Source organism: Lissotriton vulgaris, chromosome 11 (assembly GCF_964263255.1).
Source record: "Lissotriton vulgaris chromosome 11, aLisVul1.2, whole genome shotgun sequence".
In the NCBI taxonomy this organism is placed as follows: Eukaryota; Metazoa; Chordata; class Amphibia; order Caudata; family Salamandridae; genus Lissotriton; species Lissotriton vulgaris.
Genome location: NC_141699.1, coordinates 1089569388 through 1089590674, shown reverse-complemented (window position 1 = coordinate 1089590674; position 21287 = coordinate 1089569388). Strand labels below are relative to the sequence as shown.

At 42.8% G+C, this 21287-nt stretch overlaps 1 long non-coding RNA gene across 2 annotated transcripts; it reads left to right on the top strand.

The window, feature by feature from the left end:
• Positions 1 to 480: 480 nt before the first annotated feature.
• On the top strand, positions 481 to 20583 carry LOC147684199 (uncharacterized). 2 transcript variants are annotated; one of them, XR_015301081.1, is made up of 3 exons: positions 481 to 512; positions 17584 to 17658; positions 20480 to 20583. It is a non-coding gene; the product is annotated as an uncharacterized LOC147684199 (long non-coding RNA). The 2 variants fall into 2 exon arrangements; XR_015301080.1 differs by lacking the exon at positions 17584 to 17658.
• Positions 20584 to 21287: the final 704 nt, after the last annotated feature.

The following is a 21287-nucleotide window of genomic DNA, read 5'->3' as shown; positions in this document are numbered from 1 at the left end:
CAATGCTCCGCCCAGAGGATCTCCTGATGTAGTTCTATAGAAATCAGTAGAATCTTCTCCGGAGGTGAAAGGGGAGTGGATAAAATAATAAAGAAGACTAAGATACTGTCTGCGGTTATCAGCTTCCATTTTCCTGTCTCGCCTCCGCACTATACTGTGCTCCTGGGTGTAGACCTGGAAACTAACAAAAAACAACAGTGCTTACTTGTATGTCTTTCTTTAATCCTAATTTATATTTTTCTATTCCTCATTCACATACCTAAATAACATTAGACAATTGCATCTCTTATATGGTCTTCACATTCTTCTTGCAATTACAAGTTTAACTTGTTCCTTCTTGCCTGAAGAACCTCAAAGGATTTTTAAAGAAAGAACATATACTTATTTTCTCACCTTCTCTCTTTCGCTATTATCTATTTTCTATCACTTGATTCTACATACCTATATTTCTTTTTGATTTACTTCTCTAATGTTCTCTCTTTTAGATTTCAACTCGGAGCAGGAGTTCAATGGTAAGTATCAAATTCTTATTCATCAGCAGTACAACATATTAACTTTTGATTTTAAATTAGTACTTAAGTCTGTACAGTTCCTTTTCATTATCTGGATTTGAAGAACGTCATGTCCTTTCACAGGCGGAAGTCGCTGCTCCTCGAAGCGAGCGGTGTTCTCACAGGAAAAGAACAGCGCTTGTGTGAACACTTTTACACTGCTCACTCGCTGATTAGAAGACTGCGCAGGTTTCTGTAGGCACTGTACTCTAGTCTCTCACTAAATAGAAGATTGCGCAGGTCTCTGGGGACATGTTCGTTCTGAGGACGAACTGCGCATAAGCCTCGCAGAAACACCATTTCGATGAAGCGGCGCTGAAGACTGAATACGGACCTGGAAATGGTTCGTCGAATTCTTACTGTACACGGTAAGGACACGGCGAACTAGGCGATATCCTAACAACTAACTAACTAATTAAGAGGGACTCAAAGAATATGTGCGCTTCCGTTAAGAGTTCAGGAGAAGTGCATCAGCATTCTACTGCGAGCGCTTCTAGTTTCTAGATACATCTCCCTTCCATGGGAAGCCAATTGAGGCAGTTGAGACCTGGAGTGATGTGTTCAAATCTTTTAACTCCAGATACGAGTCGAGTTCACTTGTTCAGCATTGCCCTTAGAGGGGCTAGGTGAGCTTTTGGAGTCTTTGTAAGGATGGCATTCCCGTAGTCGATTTTAGAGAGAACTAGGGATTGGACTACTTGATATAGCGTTATCCCTATCAGACAACAATTGGGATATCCTCTTCTTAACGGAAACATGGCTAGGGGAGGAATCCAACCCTGTCTTATCCCTAGCCATTCCCGTAGGATATAACATTCACTGTGCGAACCGACTTAGCAGCTCCCATGGCGGTGGCATCGCTATAATCTATAGATCAAATTGGACGATTTCCTCTTTTCCTTACACTTAAATAGACTCCATTGAGGCACTCCTTTTTTGTATTCACTTTTCGGCTAACATTACCCATTCAGGCTTATTAGTTTACCGACCACCTAAATCCAAGATTTCCTTCTTGCCGGACTTTCTAGATTATGTCCTCCAGGCTAGCTCGCGCTATACTAATTTCACTCTGCTTGGAGACTTTAATCTCCACGTGGAGGACACTTTGGATCCGACAAGCGCTAATTTCTTTTCTACTCTCTCTGATGGTGGTCTAAAACAATGGATCCACAGCCCCACTCATAAGGCTGGACACACTCTTGATCTGATATGTTCCAATCTGTCAGACTTAACTACTAGTGATCCTTACCCGGTGATCTGGTCCGACCATTTTTTTATCCCTTTTTCTTTCTGTCTATCTTTTCAAGAAAGACCTTGTGTCCAGGCCAAAACTCTCGGCCGTAACTGGAGGAATATCTCTCCAGATAGCCTGGAAGCTCACTTGGGTACTGAATTAATCAAAAGGGAATGGACACTGGTGTCTACTAAACCTTTGGTTAGTCTTTGAAAACCCTCATAGACAGCCTGATTTAGTCGATGTGGTGTATCTTTTATCCGCCCCGTCTGGCGTCATGGCATATTCATAGGGTAGTCAAATAACGCGCGGTATGCCTGCCTCACCCGAGGCTACCTCTGGTCCAGGTAGAAGTGTCCAGAAATAATAGGAAAGGGAAAAATTTAAAAACAGTGTGTCACCAAAAAAGAATTTTTAATGAAAAGGTTGGCACTGTTGTTAAAAAATTCGATATATATGTAATCGGGCAACTAGATTACCATATATCTATATATATATGGATGCGTCAACATGTTTCAGCTCTATGAGCCCAGCCGGGTCGGTAGAGCTTTCGTCAGGACAAAAAGACAAAAATACATACATAGAAGGTACTTACACAACTTGTGTAGGTTCCTATAGCTATTATGGAATTTCTTATACAGTCACCTATAATGTGGGAACACAAACCAATACACTATATTATGGTATGTTAAATGCGGTGAGTAGGCATAATACTTTTCTTAAAGCACACAGACTAGAATTACTAGTAAAAGGTATGCACCTAATTGTAGATACATTAATAGTGAGAAGGAAGGAGGGCAGTTCTTCAGGGAAAAGGGTACGCTCTCCAGGAGGATGGTAGATGGTGTGGAATTTGATGGGTGGGGTGCCCTTGGTAGTGAGTTTGATGCCTAGGTATTCAAACGATAGTATTCTGCAGGTTTGAGTTTGGTAATCTGTATTCCATCTCAATGAATGATGGCTAGTCCCCCCCCCCCCCCCCCCCCACAGTTTTGATCTGGCTGACTTGTCTGATGATGTTGTACCCTGGAGGGGTGAGAATGTCAAGAATGGGGGTGGAGTGAGCATTGAGCCAGGATTCTGTGAGGAAGGCAATGTCAATTTCTTCAGAGAGAAGAGCTTCAGCAATGTCAGTAGCGTATTGTACTGCTGATCTGCAGTTTAGGAGCTTGCAAGAGAGAGGATGGGTAGACTCGATGATGGGGGAGTTAGGTGGATAGAGGTGTACTGAGCAGGGGGTCTAGGCGAATGGACAGTATTCGCGATTCTGTTAGTGCCGATAATAACTGGGTTGTGGAGAGGGGCTGACGTCTGGTACAAAGTGAGGTGAGAGTCGTAGAGCTCCTGAGGTTCAGTACCAAAAAGGGTTGGCTATCTCTGTTGGGACTGAGGGCCTGGCTCGATGATGGGCTGGAGGGTCAAGGGGTGCTCTGTGGGGCCATGTGAGATGTATTGAGTGCAGTAGGAGCAGAACAGCTCGGGGGGAGGGAGCTCGGTGGCTTAGGTCTGTTAAGAAGGTCTTGTTGTAGGTAAAGGAAATCAGCAGCAAGGGAGTTAATTTTCTGCTCCATTCTGTTCAGTTGCTGTGCTATTGAGCTGAGAAAGTTTAAGGTTTTAGGCAGGGGTCGAGGATGACTTGGGTCAATGTAGGGAGATTGAGTCATTGTCATTGTCTTGTCATTAGTTAAGTGTGGCATGACTCTTTTTATCTGGCTTATTGTTGACTGGCGATCAGATACACCTCTTCCATTTTTGCAGGAAGCAACACTGACCAACTACAGTTTTGTTACACTGCTGGCTATTATCTTTTTATTTAGGGACTACTTGTTGTCTTTGCTGCTCGCATTTCCACATCTGCCAGCTTCCTGTCCTCACCCGATGCCTTGCTCCACTGCTCTTTACCCAGGACTGATGCTTCGCCACTCTCTGTGCTACTGCCGGACTGCCGCCACTGCCTCATAGCCCCAACAGCTTCGCACCTGCTGGCCATGGTGTGCCCTGCTAACTCGACTCACCATACTCGCTCTGCTGGCTACGGCATCCTGGGTGCCACTAAACAGCCATCTGACACTCAGAGTTCTCACAGAAGCTGTACAAGCTGCATGCTTACTCAAACACCAGCATCGGTGCCAGAACTTCGGGCAAGAAGCATACATGCCCTGCAAGCTGGAGGCCGAGTGCTACGCACAGTACAGCAAACCCCTGGGCGAGAATTAGCCATGCCTGCCTGCCACTCCTGCAGTCCATGCATGGTGGGCTCAGCTTTGTTGACAGCTGTTTTGGCCTTGTGTGACGTACTGGATAGGGCGGCCAACTTTCAAGCTAAGGAACCGGGTTCGAGTCTGGCGGGAGGCTCAAACATGCTGTATTTCTGGGAAATCACTTAATGTTTCCGTACCTACAACTGACTGAGTAAGTAAGTAGGTAGTTTTATTTGTACAAGATTAATTAAAATCTTTACAAAACAATAAAAACATGGATAAAAATTGTTAAAAGTTCATAGTACGCGGTTCCTCAGTATTACAAATTTGGTTAATATCAGTGTCTTAGTTGCCCATAAACGCTTAACAACCTTGAGGAACTCTTTTGTCTTTTTTCAACTAGTTCAAAAAATTTTATGACTCGACAATTTAATCTTGTGTTAACAGGGTTAAACACAATTTGACAGCCTGCCTGCATGTCTGGACGCCATGTGATTTAAAGGAGGGTCGTAATAGGTTGTGTCTCAAGTCTTTCAGTTTTGGACAAATACACATCACATGGACGATGTCTTCTTTGTCAGCTTTACAAAAACGGCACTGTTGTGAAAAGTTTTGTCTTACCCACGGTGGCAAATGTGGGATTATCGGAATTGCACCCAGGCGTAGTCCTAAAAACGTTTCTTTCATTGTTAAGTTCATTCCAATGTTAAAATATGCTTGCGGTTGCATTCTTCCATAATCACCGAGCGTGATCCAGCTGTGCCATCTTTTTGCAAGTGAGTCCTTATCCTCGATGGAGGAGATGATGCGTGCTGATTTAGATAGATAGTCTCTAGCTGAGGATTTACGATGTCCGAGTAGCTCTTCCCATACGTTGGAGTTTAGATAGCCAGACTTAGCGCTGCAAATTTTGTGCCAGCTGATAACATACGCACTACGCCTTCCTAGTGTTTGTTTCAGAATACCAAATTCGAACCGAATTTGTGCAGGCGAGACGTATCTTGGCTGGTTGAAAATAGCCCTATATGAGTTAGGTATTACTTTGTCCAATACTGCAGCGTCCTTCCCTTGAAGATATTCACTCCCATATGTGAGAGTTGGTTGTAGCTTTGCACGCAAAACCTGGAGAAGGGGGTTGAGCATTAGGTCAGGGAGCTTGGCCTTGAGAGATTTTATTGCCAGATAAGTCATGGTTCCCTTCCCTCATAACAAATCCAATTGAGGTTTGAACGAGGTTTTGGAATCCAGAATTACTCCCAAATATTTGTAGGTGGTCACTAAGTCCAACCCTTCTCCGTTTATATGCCACTTGATTTTCCCTCTCTTTTTGTAATTCACTGCCATGACCTTGGATTTGGTGAAGTTTATTTGTAGGGCATTGCTTTCTGAAAAGGAGTAGGCTACATTTAGAAGGTGCTGGAGGCCTATTGGTGTCCGGCTTATCGGTACCAAGTCGTCCGCGTACAGCAGGTTTGACAATGGGATTTTCCCTAGTTTCAGAGCGTGACAGAAGCTTTTATTGAGTTGCCCTGGCAGGTCGGCAAGAAAGAGGTTGAATACAATTGGTGCTAGGACACAACCTTGTTTTAACCCTTTTGTTGTTGGAATGGGTTTAGAGAGGTGTGTGCCCGCTCCTAGTTTAACTTCAATCCAGGTGTTTGAGTTGAGTAAAATCAAAGCGTCTAAGAGATGTTTGGGTATTCCCCAGTTGTCCAATTTCTACCAGAGTTTATTGCGATCCACGTGGTCGAATGCAGCAGTATAATCAATAAAGGAGAGAAAAACGTTTTTTTACATTTCTTTTGCTGCTTCCATTAGCAAGGTCAGTGCCATGATGTTGGTTGTGGTCCCTAGACCTCTACAGAACCCTGTTTGATTGAGTGGAATTATTGAATTTTCAGATGCCCATTGCGTCAGATCTTCCAGTATGGTTCCTGCAAAATACTTAGCCTCCACATCAATGAGGGCAATAAGCCGATAATTATTTGGGTGTTTCTTGTTGCCTTGTTTGACAATTGGACTGATTATTGAGCCGCGCCAGGAATCAGGTAGAGTCAAAGTGTCCTTTATGTTATTAAATATCGGTGTTAATGCTGTGCTCCAGAATTTTGCGACCGATTTGTACAGCATAGGTGGAATGCCGTTTGGCCCGGGGCCTCCTGCTGGTATTCCCCTGGCTATTTGCCTTTTGACGTCAGCTGGCATGGCGGCCAAATGTCCAGCCCTGATTTGGCAAGAGGAGCTAGTGTCGGGCGTCGGTTTGTCCGTTCGAAGAGATAGCGTGACTCCATTCGTGTGTATACCTTGGGTCATAGGAATTATGCATTGATTGTCTGTTGTTTCCCTCTGAGCTTCTTCGCAGGGTTTTCTTGTCATCGCTTCTTCCCGGCTGTTCTCAGTGTTGAAGTGCTTAAGTAGGTATTTTGTCCATACTTCCTCCGTTATGTTCGAGTTTAGGCCAAGTTGGCCTGGATTCTTTATTCTTTTAATCATTTGCCAGAACCTTGAGCTGTTTTTCCGTTTTACTTCAAAAAGGAGTTTAGCCCATAGCTCGTCATTTTTTTGTTTTTGTTTTTCCCATTTCAACCGTTTTAAATTTATTTTCGATCTCCGCAGGGTCGTTTGCAAGTCCTGGTTTGCTGTGTCCTTTCGTATCTGTCTCAGTGTTTGATGTATTAACCGTATTTGGATTTTCATTTCTGGGGTGAGTTGTAATTTGATTGATGATTCCTGTCCTTGGCGTGGCCTGTTTGGCTGGCCTTTTAGCAATTTCGCACTATTGTTTAGAATAAAGTTTTGCCATACTTCTGTCAACTTGTGGAGCTTGCCGTCTGAGTAAAAAGAGTTTTCGCTGCGATGCTTATGGAGTCGGTGTTAGAGGGATTGCACCTTAGCCACCTTAGATTTGTGGTCACTTCAATATCGATGCCTGTGTGTGGTTCAGTCCCCAGAAGTGAATCGAACTTTATTGTGACTTCTTGGGGCAGGTGGTCACTAAGGTCGCTCATCCCTATTTTGAAGGCCGTTACCCTGCCAAGCATATTTAGCGATGTGAATGTGTATTCCAGATGTGAGGATTGCTTATCGGAATGAAAGGTCGCGACAGGTAGATCGTCTCCGGTGTAGCGCCCATTCAAGGCTCTTAGGTTGAGATATTCTAGTTGGCGAAGCAGGTTTTTTGAGCAATTTGTGGATTTATTGATTTTTGTGGGGCCCTGTCTTGGGATTCCCCATGCAGCACTGAGTTCTTGGTAAAGGTTGTCCTCTGAATCTGAACTAATGAGGAACATGTTAAAGTCCCTTGCCAGGATGAATAAATCAGAGTCCTCTTCGTTCATTATTTTTTTCAAGGATGTTATCAGTTCATTGCCAGCTTGACGTTTCTGTTTGGGGTGGATGTAAGTATTGATTATTGAATTGACTGTGTCCATCGTAAATGCAACTGGTTCTCATTTAAAGCACTGCTACCTTCGAGTGGAGTTTGTGCTATATAAATGCACAAAAAAAAAACATTGAGCAATAGTGTTTTTTCGGGCGGACTTTAAATACAGCTTATTAATGCACTTGTTATTTACGAGGGGCACTTTGGTGGGTGCATGTGTGGCGGCGCGCCTTTTATTACAACGGTGACTGCTTCATAGCCTCTACGCTTTATATTCCATGAAGCTCAGCGGACGCTGTGTTGCTAAAACAATGCATGTCGCTGCTGCTCCAACTGCCCTGTAAATATTTTTTTAAATCTAAAGATGACCACCACGATGTGCTTCTTCACTTTGCAGTAACATACTATGCATGCTGTGGCAGGCATTAGCTGATGGACCCTTGCAGACTGGCTGTGGTCACTGCATCCCAGACCACAGACTCTTTAATTAAGCTCCAGGCCCGGGCCATTAAGGAGCACCTCAAGGTCTAAGCGATATGTCAGCTCTCGAATGTGAGCAGGCACAGAGAACAGCCTATGATGAGGTGGCTCTGTTCCATGTGGAAGGATTGCACAGGCGACCCAACAAAAACCAATACAAAATCAGAGGAACAACTTACATTATACGCATATCATCCACTACACGATTAACTCAAAGCAAGCAAATACACTTTCCTTTTTTCCTATTCCCTCTTCCTACAGCTGCTTCCCTTTATTGCTGCTTGCTATGCTTCTCCTCTCAGCCCTCTCTCCCTCCCCCAAAGCCAATTTCCCCACCTCCTCCTTTTTAGAGTGCTTTGTTAGCAGGTCTGTATAAAGCCAGGCGCTGGCTGTCTGTACAGCTCATATTTCATATGTGCAGATCAATTCCTGGCTCACTCTGGCATTACTATGATTTTTTCTTGTTTTCCTACATATTCTTCTCTTCATTCCCTTGTCCATCTCTAGTTCATTGCCTCCATGCTCTCTCTCCATTTATATGCCCTCTCCCCCTCTGTTTGCCTGTGCGTCCGACGGCCAATCCGACGGAACAAACGGGTTAAGGAGAGGGGTATGGTTTTGAAGTTATCTCTTCTTATGGTGGAGAAGTCTACTGATCCCCTGATTGATGTTCTTTATCAAGGTCAGACAGGGGTGGAGCTTGTTCTCCTATATAGTGAGACCTTGTACAATCTATTGCTGGGCACTTGGGCTAAGCCTGACAGAGGGTCTCCATGGATCATGCTGTATCTCGCGGGCACTTGTCTCCTCCTGGAGATCCAGCTTGTCTCCTCAAGCATCCTACCTCTCACAGTTTGGCAGTTTAGGTGGCTTCAGCCCCACAGGTTGGATTCGCTACCTAACATTCTATGAAATAGAGACTCCAAGAGGCAAGATTCATGTGGAACACATATTTTTGCCTCAACTAGTTCAGCTTTGAGGTCCATTAAAACAACTAGTTTTCCTGGGCGTTTTTCTCATGCTTTGTATGAATCCTTTCAGGCTACTTTGCCATAGCTCTCAGATGGCCTCCATTCTAATATAGTACAGTTGATTCAGGATAGCCAAGAGGCAGCTAAGCGGATTATTAGATGTGGCATGAATACCACTGATTCAGTGGGTGGGGCTAAAGCATCGTCTGTGGCATAACGTCATCATGCCTGGTTAAGTACTTCCGGATTTCTGAGGCTGTTAAAGCTGCTTTAGTCGATATGCCCTTTGATGGCACCCATCTTTATGGTGCCCAGGTCTAATCGGCTTCACGGTGTTTCTGTGATAGAAGAAGTGAGGCAGAGTCAAAATTTCTCTTTTTCTAAATATATAGTTGATGTTTTCCCTATGTATTCTAGGGTTGCATGGGGTATATTAACCTTTTGTTTATTACACAGCTGGCCATGTTATGCAAGTGCCATGGTGGTATATGTTCTGCCTGTTGATGACACACAATGTGGTGTTCCTGCAGTTAGCAGATATTAATGTTTCAATGCTGTCTTTGATAGGCTATGTGGTACAAGGATGCTGAATGCATAGGTTTTACCCTTCCCCATTCTTTCCTCTGATGATGGACTTCATGCTCAGAAGATCATTTGATTGTGATGTTTCTTCTGCTTAGGAAGCGTACCTATGTCATCTGCTCCTTTGAAAGCATAGTCTTTACACTTACTCTGAGTTTCCACTTCAGTGCAATAGAGGTTCTGATTTGGCCAAGGTTTCCTCTAATACATTCTTGGTTGAACGTTATTTCATTGGATTGCAGACCTTTTAGTTGGTTTTGGGGTAATGCACTTTGCTTTCAATTCATGGGGTGCAAGGGTTGCTTTTGCATGAAGTAGTTTTAGCAACGGTTATGTTACCCTTTGAGGGGTTATGCCAACATTACCACGTTTTGTGTTCCTTGACTGGGCATGGAGTTTTGTCCCTTGATATGTATTTCTCTTTCTTGGAGAGGCTACATATGGAAAGTTCAGGGTCTCTATTCTGCTATTCCTCTGAATGTTTGTATTACGAACGATTACCTAGGTTTATGGAGGTTTTATGGTTTCCACCTTTCAGTTCTAAAACATGGTTGTTCAGTGAACTCAGCGTGTAATGCTATCTGGAATGCAGTGTCATAATATTTTAACCCTAGTGAGTTAGCTTATGCAGCCATGTCTAGCATTTTCTGGGGGGATTTCTTCTTTTCTTAAGAAGTATGTTTACTTCAATTGTTCTTTTCTTCCCTAGGAACACACAGGGCCAGATGTAGGTAATCTCAATTTACCTATTCTTAAATACCGAATTTTACTGATTTGGTTTTTAAGAATAGGTAAATGGGATGTAAAGAATTTTTCGGTAAAAATTACCGAATCGGTAAGATTCGGTAATTAAGAATCGGTATTTACTGATTCGGTATTTACGGAATCGGTAAATACCGATTCAGTAATTCCCTTTCATTCCTATGGGCATCGAGGCCCATAGGAATGAATGGTTAATTACAGATTCGGTAAATATCGATTCCGTAAATGGGGGATAACATTGAAGGGTGGCAAGGTGTCACTTTGACACCCTGTTGCACCCCTCAGTTGTGTATGGGTGCACATGTTGCACACATACATGCCCTAAGTAAGTAATTTGCATGAAAATGCTCTTTTGGGGGTTTTCGTTATTTACCACCAACTTGTAGTTGGTGATAAATAACGAATCCTAACATGGTATAAGCACTCATTTAAGTGCTCCCTACATTAGGAATTCTGTAATTTACCGAATCTGTATTTAAGAATTCGCTAATTTACAGATTCCTTAAAATACTGATTCGGTAAATTACCGAATCCTTAATTTAGGCCCCTACATCAGAAAAGCCTATTTCCGGTTGGTAACGGCCGAAATTCGTTAATTTCGGCCATTACCAACCGGTAATAGGCTTCCTACATCTGACCCACAGTGTTTTCCTTTCCATATACTTTGATATGCTGCTGTAATTACACTTTTCCTGTTGGGAGGCTGGATGTCCTCTGTCTCCTTGGGGACATTTTCTTCCTTTAATCTGCAATTGCTTTTTCTTGTTACTTAGCCCTTTTAGGGTTCAGCATTAAGCATATTGGTTGTTCTTTCTTGTGTTCTTAAGGTTCTATATTTATATATAGTGAGCCCTTGCTGATTTATGGTGAGATTTCGGTCTGTCTGTTTTATCTTGTGGTCAAATATTCCACCTGTATAACACTTTTTAAGGTTTCCATGGGTTTGTTGTGTTCGTTTTGACCTTTGGGCTCAAGTGGGGTCCTAAGTGTTTGCTGTTGGAGGGGGGTTTATTTTCCTGGGTTTTCTTTTAGGCTGATGGCAGTAACAGCCTTTCAGGATACTTTTTGAGAGTCAGCCTTATCCTAATGCTAAGTCACCCAGGGTGTAGTATGGAAGGTGTGATCTTCCTTTCTTCTGTTTTATTTCGTTTTTCTGTTGTGTAGGTATTATGGACTAGGTTTTGAGGTCATCCTATCTGTACAGGTATATGACGTATACAAAGGTGTAATGTATCTGTGGTGTACATATCTAGATATAGCTTTCCTATATACATTAAGGCAGGGTATGTATTTTATTTTTCCAATCTTAATATGAGTTGCACTTTGCTTCTCTCTTCAGTGTAGCTTATATATATAGTATAAGATTTGGACATTTTTTTATCATTATTTATGGCAGATGTGTAGCTGTATAGTTACTATCTTGCCTTCTACTGGGTTCTATGCAGTGGGAACCCTTGTAGCGGTCATTTTATCTCATGACATTTTCTTCAAGGACAGACTTTGATTTGCATTAGTTTTTTCGACTTGGTTTGGTTTTCAAACTTTTCACTGAATGTGTTTTTCCATCTAAGCTCTATTGTGGATGAGTTCTAAATGATAATTTTTTCTGGATTTCTTGGGACAGGTTTTTTTGAATGCTTCCTTACTGATTTCTTTTTTTTTTAAAGACAATTTTTTATTGTTTTAAAGGCATAAGAGACGGCATAAAAGGAAAACATCAGAAATACAGTCACCTCATAGTCACCATCCCACGCCAAAACATTCACACCGTGGGGCCTCCCTCCCTCAAAATAGCGTAAAGACAATCTACAAATGTCCAAGTGATAATCCCGTAAAGTCTAACAGCCGAAAGACCATATCCCCTAAGTTTCCTCCCCCCTCCAATCTCGGATCCACTTCCTACCCTCCTCCCGCTACCCCCCAACCCCCCTCCCACTTCATCAAGAAAACTAAAACCAAACATCTCAAACTTGAGTGCTGCCTTACTGATGTGGGAACTGTAGTTTACAGGATATTCATTAGTGCCTTTATCCCTTCTAGTCTATAGGCTTGTTTCATTCTTTAGGTGTGTGTCAGGTACTACTGTCCTACTGTTGACTGTTGTCTTCTGACACAGTATTATTCAGCTTCCCTTGGGGCATGTTTTTTTCGGTGCATGTAGGATTTTCTTTATTTTTTTTGATCTGTGTTTTTTGCCACAGTTTCTATAAGGAGCTCATGCTCTTTTTCATTGGTTGTATGAGGGAACAATGCTGGGAAATACTCTGCATGCCTTTACCATGCAGAGTATATATATATATATATATATATATATATATATACATGGAAACAGTGAGTGGTAAAGGCGTATATTGTAAAAGCATATGATTTCTAAAAACATGCCTGGTGAAAACTGTGTGGTAAAGGTACAACATGGTAAAACCTTATATTTAACGGCTGTTTCCCTTTTCATCTCATTCCTACATTTTATTTGGCCTATTGTTAATTTTGACCGTGTGCTTCTCATTGAGAACTTTTGTAGGGTTAGTTCACAGACCCTCCTCAGGATGGGTATAGCTATTGTATTTCATTCAAAAGCTAAGGAATCTGTGGCTAGATGTCTCTTTCAGATTAACAAGTTACTTACCTTCGGTATTGCATTGTCTGGTAGAGACATAGTCTAGTCACTGAATCCTTAACGCCCTACCCATCGTCCCCATTCCGCAAACAATCCATAGTGTGAGAGGTAATTCCTTTTACAACCCTGTTTATACACCAGTAGTCAGTGTTTCAAGTAGTTTTGTTCTTCATCTAACCAATTGATCTTTGTTTATAGACCTTATCTGAGTGTAAGGGTTATACCCTTTTTCAGCACTAGGTTTATACACCAGTGATCACTGTTTTACGTAGTTGTGTGATTTAACTTACCATTTGGTCTTACCTTGTGAATCTTGACTTGGTATTACCATACCATTCATTTCAGTTTTTTAGTTATTGTTTCAGGGATACATTGATCTTTTTTAGCACATTGTTTCCACAACCAGTTTCTATTGTGAATCTGCATTGTGGCGTGGAAGGTTTCACAGAAGAAACTAATGGTCGCGCGCTGAAGGGACTTATATGTCTCCACTGAATCTACAACCGGAAATTACATCATCACAAAGTTGTAGGGCGCTGTCTCCAGGCACACAGAGGTACAACTTAAATATTCCGGATCAAGTCTTATGCCTGGGGAGAGTTCAAAAGTTGAGAAATCTGAGGCTAGACTGTGTCTCTACCAGATACTGCATTACTGAAGCTAAGTAACCTGTTTTTTTGAAGCCATATCTCTGTACTGGGGGTCAATGTTTGACAATGTATAGCATTCCGTCCATTATATTATTTTGTTGCACTACTGGGCCAGCAGCATAATTTGTGCCACCCACTTAAGTAGCCCACTAAACATGTTTCAGGCCTGTCAATGCAGCCTATATTTGCAGTTTTAAACTGTTATATCGAACTAGAAGGTAAACCTTGCCAGACCCAAACCTCCCTTCTTATTACATATAAATCACCCCTAGGTTAGGTCCTAAACAGCCCATGGGGCATTTTACAATGTACTTAAAAATGTGGACATGTACTTTTAAGTTTTACATGTCCCGGTAATGAAGAAGTCCTAAATTCATTGAACAAATACTTCATTTGGCTAAAGCATAAAAGCAACATAAAAAACACAGTATGAAACTATTGCACATTATAAAATACCTATGATTCATCATAAAAAATAAAAGGTCCTTCCATACAGAATTCATTACAGTAAACATAAAAACAAATAGCAGTATAAAAAATAACTGCCATTTCATCTATGACACAGGCCTTTTATTCATAAATACATAAAATCTAAATTAGCCTTCAACCTTCTTCCAAATTCTCAATGCACCCGCCCAAAAACTAATGACTCCATAACATACCAATAAGATTGAAAGCATTTGCAAATAAATTATGCTGACTTCATTATGACAAAATCTTTACCTTTTACCAAGGGAACAATATGCTGTTGTCTTAAAATGGCCACAGAAAATAACAAAATGTAAACAATCCGGTTTAGGAAAATTGTCACATGAGGATGGACCCATCTCTTCTACTCTAAAGTGACCATGTGACACTGACAAAAATTTAAATGTTAGGTTAAACCTGAACCTTAACAGTAGAAATTGGTGTTGTGGATTAGAAACCATCACTAGATAAGGCTCTATTGTTTTGCTCATGTTCTTAGCTTATGATCCTGCACCAAGGGTTTCACACTTTCAAGCACTTATCTATCCATCTTATGTTTGAGAAAGTGCTTTTTTATCCGCATTCAATCCTCTTTAACAATAGATTTTGGGGTTCCAGATAGTTATGGGCATCCCAAAGTGCATACTATATTCTTAATATGGTTAAACAAAGGAACACGGGCAACACCCTCCAAGGTACGGCTGTCCACAGTCACTGCCTGATTGAATTCCAACTCAAGTTTTACCTTTATCCTGATTCATCGCAATAGAGAAGACAGAGCTACAAGGTCAGAAATATAGCTCAAACCTGTCTTTCCATGCAAGAGGTATGCGGGGACTCCCTGTGAGATAGTTAACAATCTTCTCAGGAAATTATTTTCTATCATTTGAATAACACTTATTTCCTTGTAACCCCACACATCACACCCATACATTGCCACTGGGATGCATTTGGCTTGATATACCTTAGGCAACGCCTGAACTGTCTCGGCCCTCAGCCTTTTTTTCCTTCTGTGAGGCCTACCTCTCTCGGAGGATAACATTGGGTTAACTTATTACACTTAATGAATGAGAACTTTCAATTGGAAGCAGATGAGAATATCATGTTTTGTGTCGTAGAAATTGTAATAAAAAATCCTCTTTGATGAAAAAGGTGGATGTTGAGGTAGAGTTCAAGTAACAATTTCGAAAACGTAACTTTTAGTAAGTTGGCATTTTCCTGCCCTAACTGTCTGGTGCTAATAGCTTGTTCCTTAGTCACATGATTGGGTGTAGTTGACAGTTTGACTTTATTCATTTCTCCCAGAGAGCCACACAGTGGAGAGATTAGGTGGGCCTGTATGGGCCATCAACTGGCAGGATGAGGGGTGCAAACTGGGCACAGTCCCACTTCCAACTGAGTAGGCTGTGTCCTGCCTTCACACAAATGACTTGTCACCACTGCATTGTCCATGCTTCCAGCTTGGAGCCAGGGGAAACCTGACCTCTAAAAACTTCTCCTACTCCGAATTGAGAACAAGTTATAAACATTGGACCCGTGAATGCTAAAGAAGAAGGGCTGCTGAGCTGCTTGGCTGCCAGAAGGACTGCCACTTTGTTGCCCTTCTACTCTGCTACTCTGTGGCTGTTTGCTAAGAAGTAAGATTGGAACTGTACCCTTCATCCCAGGCTGATGAGACTCCATGGGTCAGCCAGCTGACCTCCATAGGCAGCTCTCAAGGCCCCTTTGTAATTTCCTAGCTGAAATGCTGCCTTGACTTGACACTGGGCCTTCATGAGCTCTGCTGGCCTGTGTTGGAGTGAGTTCCTGACTGCCAAATAATGCCCCTCAGATCCTGGAACCTTGGTGTGGCCTCAGTTGAGCCTGACGTTTTGGGTTCTTTGTGAACAGCCGATTCACACAAAGATCTTCCATCCTATGTCACCAGTTCCTGTGAACCCAACTCTTCGCTTCCACAACGTCCACCAGCGATGCTTGGTTGCAGAGATCTACACTTCGCTCTGCAGCATCAACAGCTTGCGGTTACCACCAATGTGAAGCTCAAGCACAACCATCCATGACGCCTAACTGGTTCTTCATGCTACATCGACATCATCAGAGATGTTCTCCCCGCTCTTTATTGCCCTTTCTACCGCAAACCAAATTCTTTGTGCTGGGCATTGAAGGTAACTCTTTCAGTGGAACAAACCTAAGCATGGGCGGAAAATCCGTTTCGCTCGCGGATTTTGCGGATTTTCGGTAAATTTGCAATCCGCGAGATCCGCGAATCTACCGCAAAATCCGCAAATCCGCGAGCAGCGGATTTTATGGCTTGCTCGCACTGTTCGCGTGAGTTCGCGGCTTGCCAGTACAACTTCGCACCCCGCGAGTAAGTGCTAAATTGCAGAAATACGATCTTAGCAAAACTGAAACTACTTACCAGGTTCAAAAGTTCAGGCTCATCATTAGTAGCCATTTCCTGTAGTGCTTCCTGAGGGGCCCCTCCAGAGTTCAGTTGCCAGTTGCAACTATTATGTGACCCTGCTCTGAACCTCAGAATAGTTACACATATGCCACAAAGGTCCTGAATTACAGCTAAGGGAGACAAGCAGGAGCCAGGCTGGAAGTTAAAATCCATTAATCAGCCCCTAATTCATTATTGTCAGTTGGGGCAGGGCAGGTGTTGTAACTAATTTTGCAACAATGAAAGCACTTAGCAAGTGCAAAAGATCACTAATCAGGAAGCACTAAGGAAGCAGGTGCCAGCTAAAAAAATATTCTGTGACACATTAATCAGCCCCAAATTAATTCAGGTCACTTGAGGCAGGGAAGGTGTGCTTTGCTTTGCCGAAAATAATGTACACTGGACAACCAGAGGGTGTGGTGATGAAACAGAAGGTGGCATGGGTGGGCCAGAGGGTGGCATGAGTAGTCAGAGAGTGGCAGTGGTGACAGAGAGTGGCAGTGATGAAGAAGAGTGTCCCAAACAGGCTGGACACGTAGAAACAACAAGTTCGCAAAACTTGCGACCCGACAGGTAAGTTCGCAAATTGCGAAATTGTAAAAACCCTCGCGAACTGGCAGAAACACGCGCGAACACAAAAAAAATAAAAATTTGCGGGAATTCGCGGATTTTGCGGATTGCGAGTTCGCAAATCCGCAAAATTCGCGAACGCGAGATTCGCAAAATTCGCCCAAAAACCTGCTCCCTGTATCCAGCTCACACTCCATTATGGTCTGCCTAAACTTGTGACTTTCACCGGTCTCACGTGGCCTGATAACCAAGAGTGGCGCTTTGTGCTTTTAGGTGGTTTATTTGCATGAAATCCTTAAAACTGCATATTTACGGTTCTAATGATTAGACTTTTGTTGTTTTGGGGTCAAATTATTTATTACATTTTACTCTATTTATTCTAAAATGGTGCAGAATTTTTCCTCTTTTTTTTGTTTCACTTTGTTACTGTATGAAGTGCAGCATGAATACTTTACGTATTGTCTCTCAGTGAAGCCTGACTGCATTTGTGCCAAGCTACCAGAGGGTTAAGCATAGGATAATTTTATGTTTGTTTGTAGTCCCCCCTGACAGAGATTGTGGTTCCTGCTTGAATCGGGTTTTACCAACCTAAACCAGAAACTCAATTTCCAGCATTGATTTTGTAAAAAAAGTGCCTAATTAGATATTATTTCTTTCATTTGTTTTATTTAGAAGCAACCTGAAACGTCACAGCAATCTCGGGTTGTTACTGGAATAGAATCTACAAATGAAGCCAAGAAGATTCAGGTAAATAATCAGAGCACAGTTTACTCCAGTATTGGAAGCTGTCATAGATTCACATGCCTGAATCATTCCCCGTCGTCAAGATGGGAGTCTCCGGTACATAAAAAAGCAATGCTTAGTAGTATAGCAAACTGAAAAGAGGCCTAGGCCCATTTTCCTTTTGCAACCCATAACCTTCGTTATGTAAAAGAGACCAAACTTGTCCCTGAGCCAATCAGAGCCCCTCATCCTCTAGAACACTCCAGAGAGAATCTTTTGCCCCTCAGATTTTCGTGCACTTATGCCATAAACACCTTTTGTGCTAAATCCGAGGTGAGCCTCTCAAGGGAGGAGGGTGGGTGCATGTGAATCCATGAAAGCTTCCAATACTGGAGAACTACAGTTGCAGGTAAGTAACTTGTTTTCTTACTCCAGTATTGGAGCTTTCATAGATTCACATGCCTGAATCAGAATAGCGAGCAGTAAGTCATAGCACATTTATTTGTCCCCCAAGATCTCGAATTAGGCAACATATGTAATCTGATAATAGCAGTATCTATATATATTTGGAGCCGTTCAGATTGATAAAGCTGCTGTGCAGGCGAAACGCGTCTCTATTTACTGCGGGGTCGGGGTGACCTGAAACAACATTAAATTGTCCCCATACCTGCAGACCTGAGTACGTGCCTCTTCTTTTGTAAATTGGATTGGGTGTGGATTTGCATTCAGCGCCAGCGGTTGTCGCTGTTCGCGTACCACCAGTCGACTTGTGGCTCCACTTTGACTGCAATGTGTTGGGAAAAGGAGCACGGTAGTGCTACACAGTGGAGCCCCAAGTGTTTGTGCCAGACAAATGGATTAAGGATGACAGCTGCGGAATTTGAGTTTGCGCAGCGGGGCAGTTTTCCAACTGCCAGCACGCAAGTCTGTGTTCCAAAGCACAAAAAGCCTTACCTGGTATACTGGCGCCCTTTGGTGACTGGGCACTGTGGATGCTGACGCAGATACGGTGAGGTCTGTCCTTGCATGTCTAATGTCTAATTAAAAGTTCATCGGTCTCCTCCGACCTCGTTGATCTGCCCAGCATGGAATCATATTTCTAGCTGCAGATGCATGTTTGTTTATGTGACATTATTCACACTGCCTAATTGACTAATGACTCATTTTAAAACAGCGGTTTTCAATATATTAACCGTAGGAGCATTTGAAAATTCGAACTTTTACTTATGGCAGACATTTATGGATTTCGTTATCTCAAGGCCAACAAAGGGGATTATGGGCCTTGGGGTAGCAGCGTGGAAGCACCATGAATATAGGACTTCCCTGAACATTATGCCATTAATGTGTTTGTTATTGTTTACATTTGCAGGCTGCAATTTAACCCCTTATCTGCGGCGGCTATTCCGCCGCAGCGCTAAGGGTGAGGCGGGGCCACGTGACGCTCCCGTACTAATGACGGAACCGCTCCGTCACGGCCCTCGGGTGGGCTGTGCTTGTGACGGAACGGTTCCGTCACGGCCCCGCCCGCTCTTTAGAACGTAAGCGCAGGAGCGGAATTCGCGCTGCACAGGCGCGGCGAGCGGGCCATGACGGAACCGTTCTGTTACCAGCACAGCCCACCCGAGGCTCGTGACAGAACGGTTCCGTCACAAGCACACAAAGGGTTAATTTAGCTAGGCTCCATGGTTAACCGGACTAGTTGTTCATAACAGGGTGGTCGTGTCTCGTGATTTTTCATTTAAGGCACAGCGTTATATGTTCATTATTGCTTATTAGAAGTGCAGCTCGATTTTATTTACTGTATAAGTTCGTTTTTTTTTCCATACATAAACAGGGCAGTATGCATAGAGAAGAGTGGCTCCATATCAAATGTTCGCATACCTCCACCTTGGGTAGATGTTAGAATCTGTGTGAACGCATCGCAGGAGTTTTGGAACCCTGTTTTAATCATATAGCAGAGCATGTTGATGGTAAAGAGCATTATGCTGACAATTTTTTCAAATCAACTTTGTGCTCATAGATAGAATATTGAGGCTGGGTTAATTTTCGTTGTGTTTTATTAGCGAAATTGTGTACATAGTCTTTCCTTTTTGTCTACCCATATTTGTAGAAGAAAGGGGAGGGCTATATATACCTTTGAATGTTTGGAGCCATTCAGATTGATAAAGCCTGCTGTGCAGGCGAAACGCGTCTCTCTTTACTGCGGGGTCGGGGTGACCTGAAACAACATTAAATTGGCCCCATACCTGCAGACCTGAGTGCGTGCCTCTTCTTTTGGAAGTTGGATTGGGTTGTGGATTTGCATTCAGCGCCGTCGGTTGTCGCTGTTCGCGTACCACCAGTCGACTTATGGCTCCACTTTGACCGCAATGTGTTGGGAAAAGGAGCACGGTAGTGCTACACAGTGGAGCCCCCAGAGTTTGTGCCAGACAAATGGATTAAGGATGAGAGCTGCGGAATTTGAGTATGCGCAGCGGGCGGTTTTTCCGACTGCCAGCATGGGAGTCGGTGTTCCAAAGCACGAAAAGCCTTACCTGGTATACTGGCGCCCTTTGGTGACTGGGCACTATGGATGCTGACAAGTTACAGGTAAGTAACTTGTTTTCTTATGGTGTGGGGGAGAGGTAACACATCCCAGCCCTTTCTTGGTTTTCTCCTTGGTGGGCTCTGGTGGCCAATACCTGCTTGAGATGATGAGTTTTCATGAGTTACGTAATAACAAACAGAAATGCTATCTTCTATGTATTGGAACTTGGAATGTGAGAGAACTGAACACTTCCTCATCAAGGAGGAAGCACTAAATGTGGTGAAAAACCCCCATGTATCTTTGCATCTTGTTTTGCAGGTAAAACCGCACAGAACGTAGCAGAGAAAAACAGGGAGCGGCACAGCCTGATGATGGAAGACTTTTTACTTGCACTCTGGAGTCTTGCAGTTAGAATAAATAAATGCATTGAAAACCATGCCCTGCTTTGTCTGAATTTGAGAAACAACTTCATTATTTCACCATATTTACTGTGTGGCCAGATCAATGTTTTCTCTTGTTTTTGTCTGTAGTTAGTGGTCTGTCCTGTCTTTTTCTTGACATTTATATTTGTAAAAAATGAATAGAGTGAATTTCTGAGTGGACCAATTAACCACAAATGCCATTCACGGGGGCCACCTGGTTTTTTAGCCCCTGGTATGCTGGGAATTGTAGCTTTACTTTCCACACTGGAGGTATGGTTTGTAAAGGACTCATCCTGCTAAGAGCAATTGAGCAACAAGAATTAGCAAAGTTAGTAGCAGCTGAAAACATTGCCAGAAAACAGGTCTGGCGTGTAACTGAACTACGAACCAAATCTATCAGTGTTCACGGGGAAACAACCTTTACAACGCAACTTTTACAATGCACTACCATTACAATGAAACTTTTACAATGCAACATTCATTACATCGCATGCCATTACAACGCAACCATTACAACGCATGACACTACAACGCATACCACTACAACGCATGTCATTACAATGCAGTCATTACAATACATACCATTACAACGCATACCATTACCATCCAACACTTACCCTACTGTTGCACCCCCTGGAGATAGAATAGTAATTTTTACCCCTACACTATCCAACACTTACCCTACTGTTGCACCCCCTGGAGTT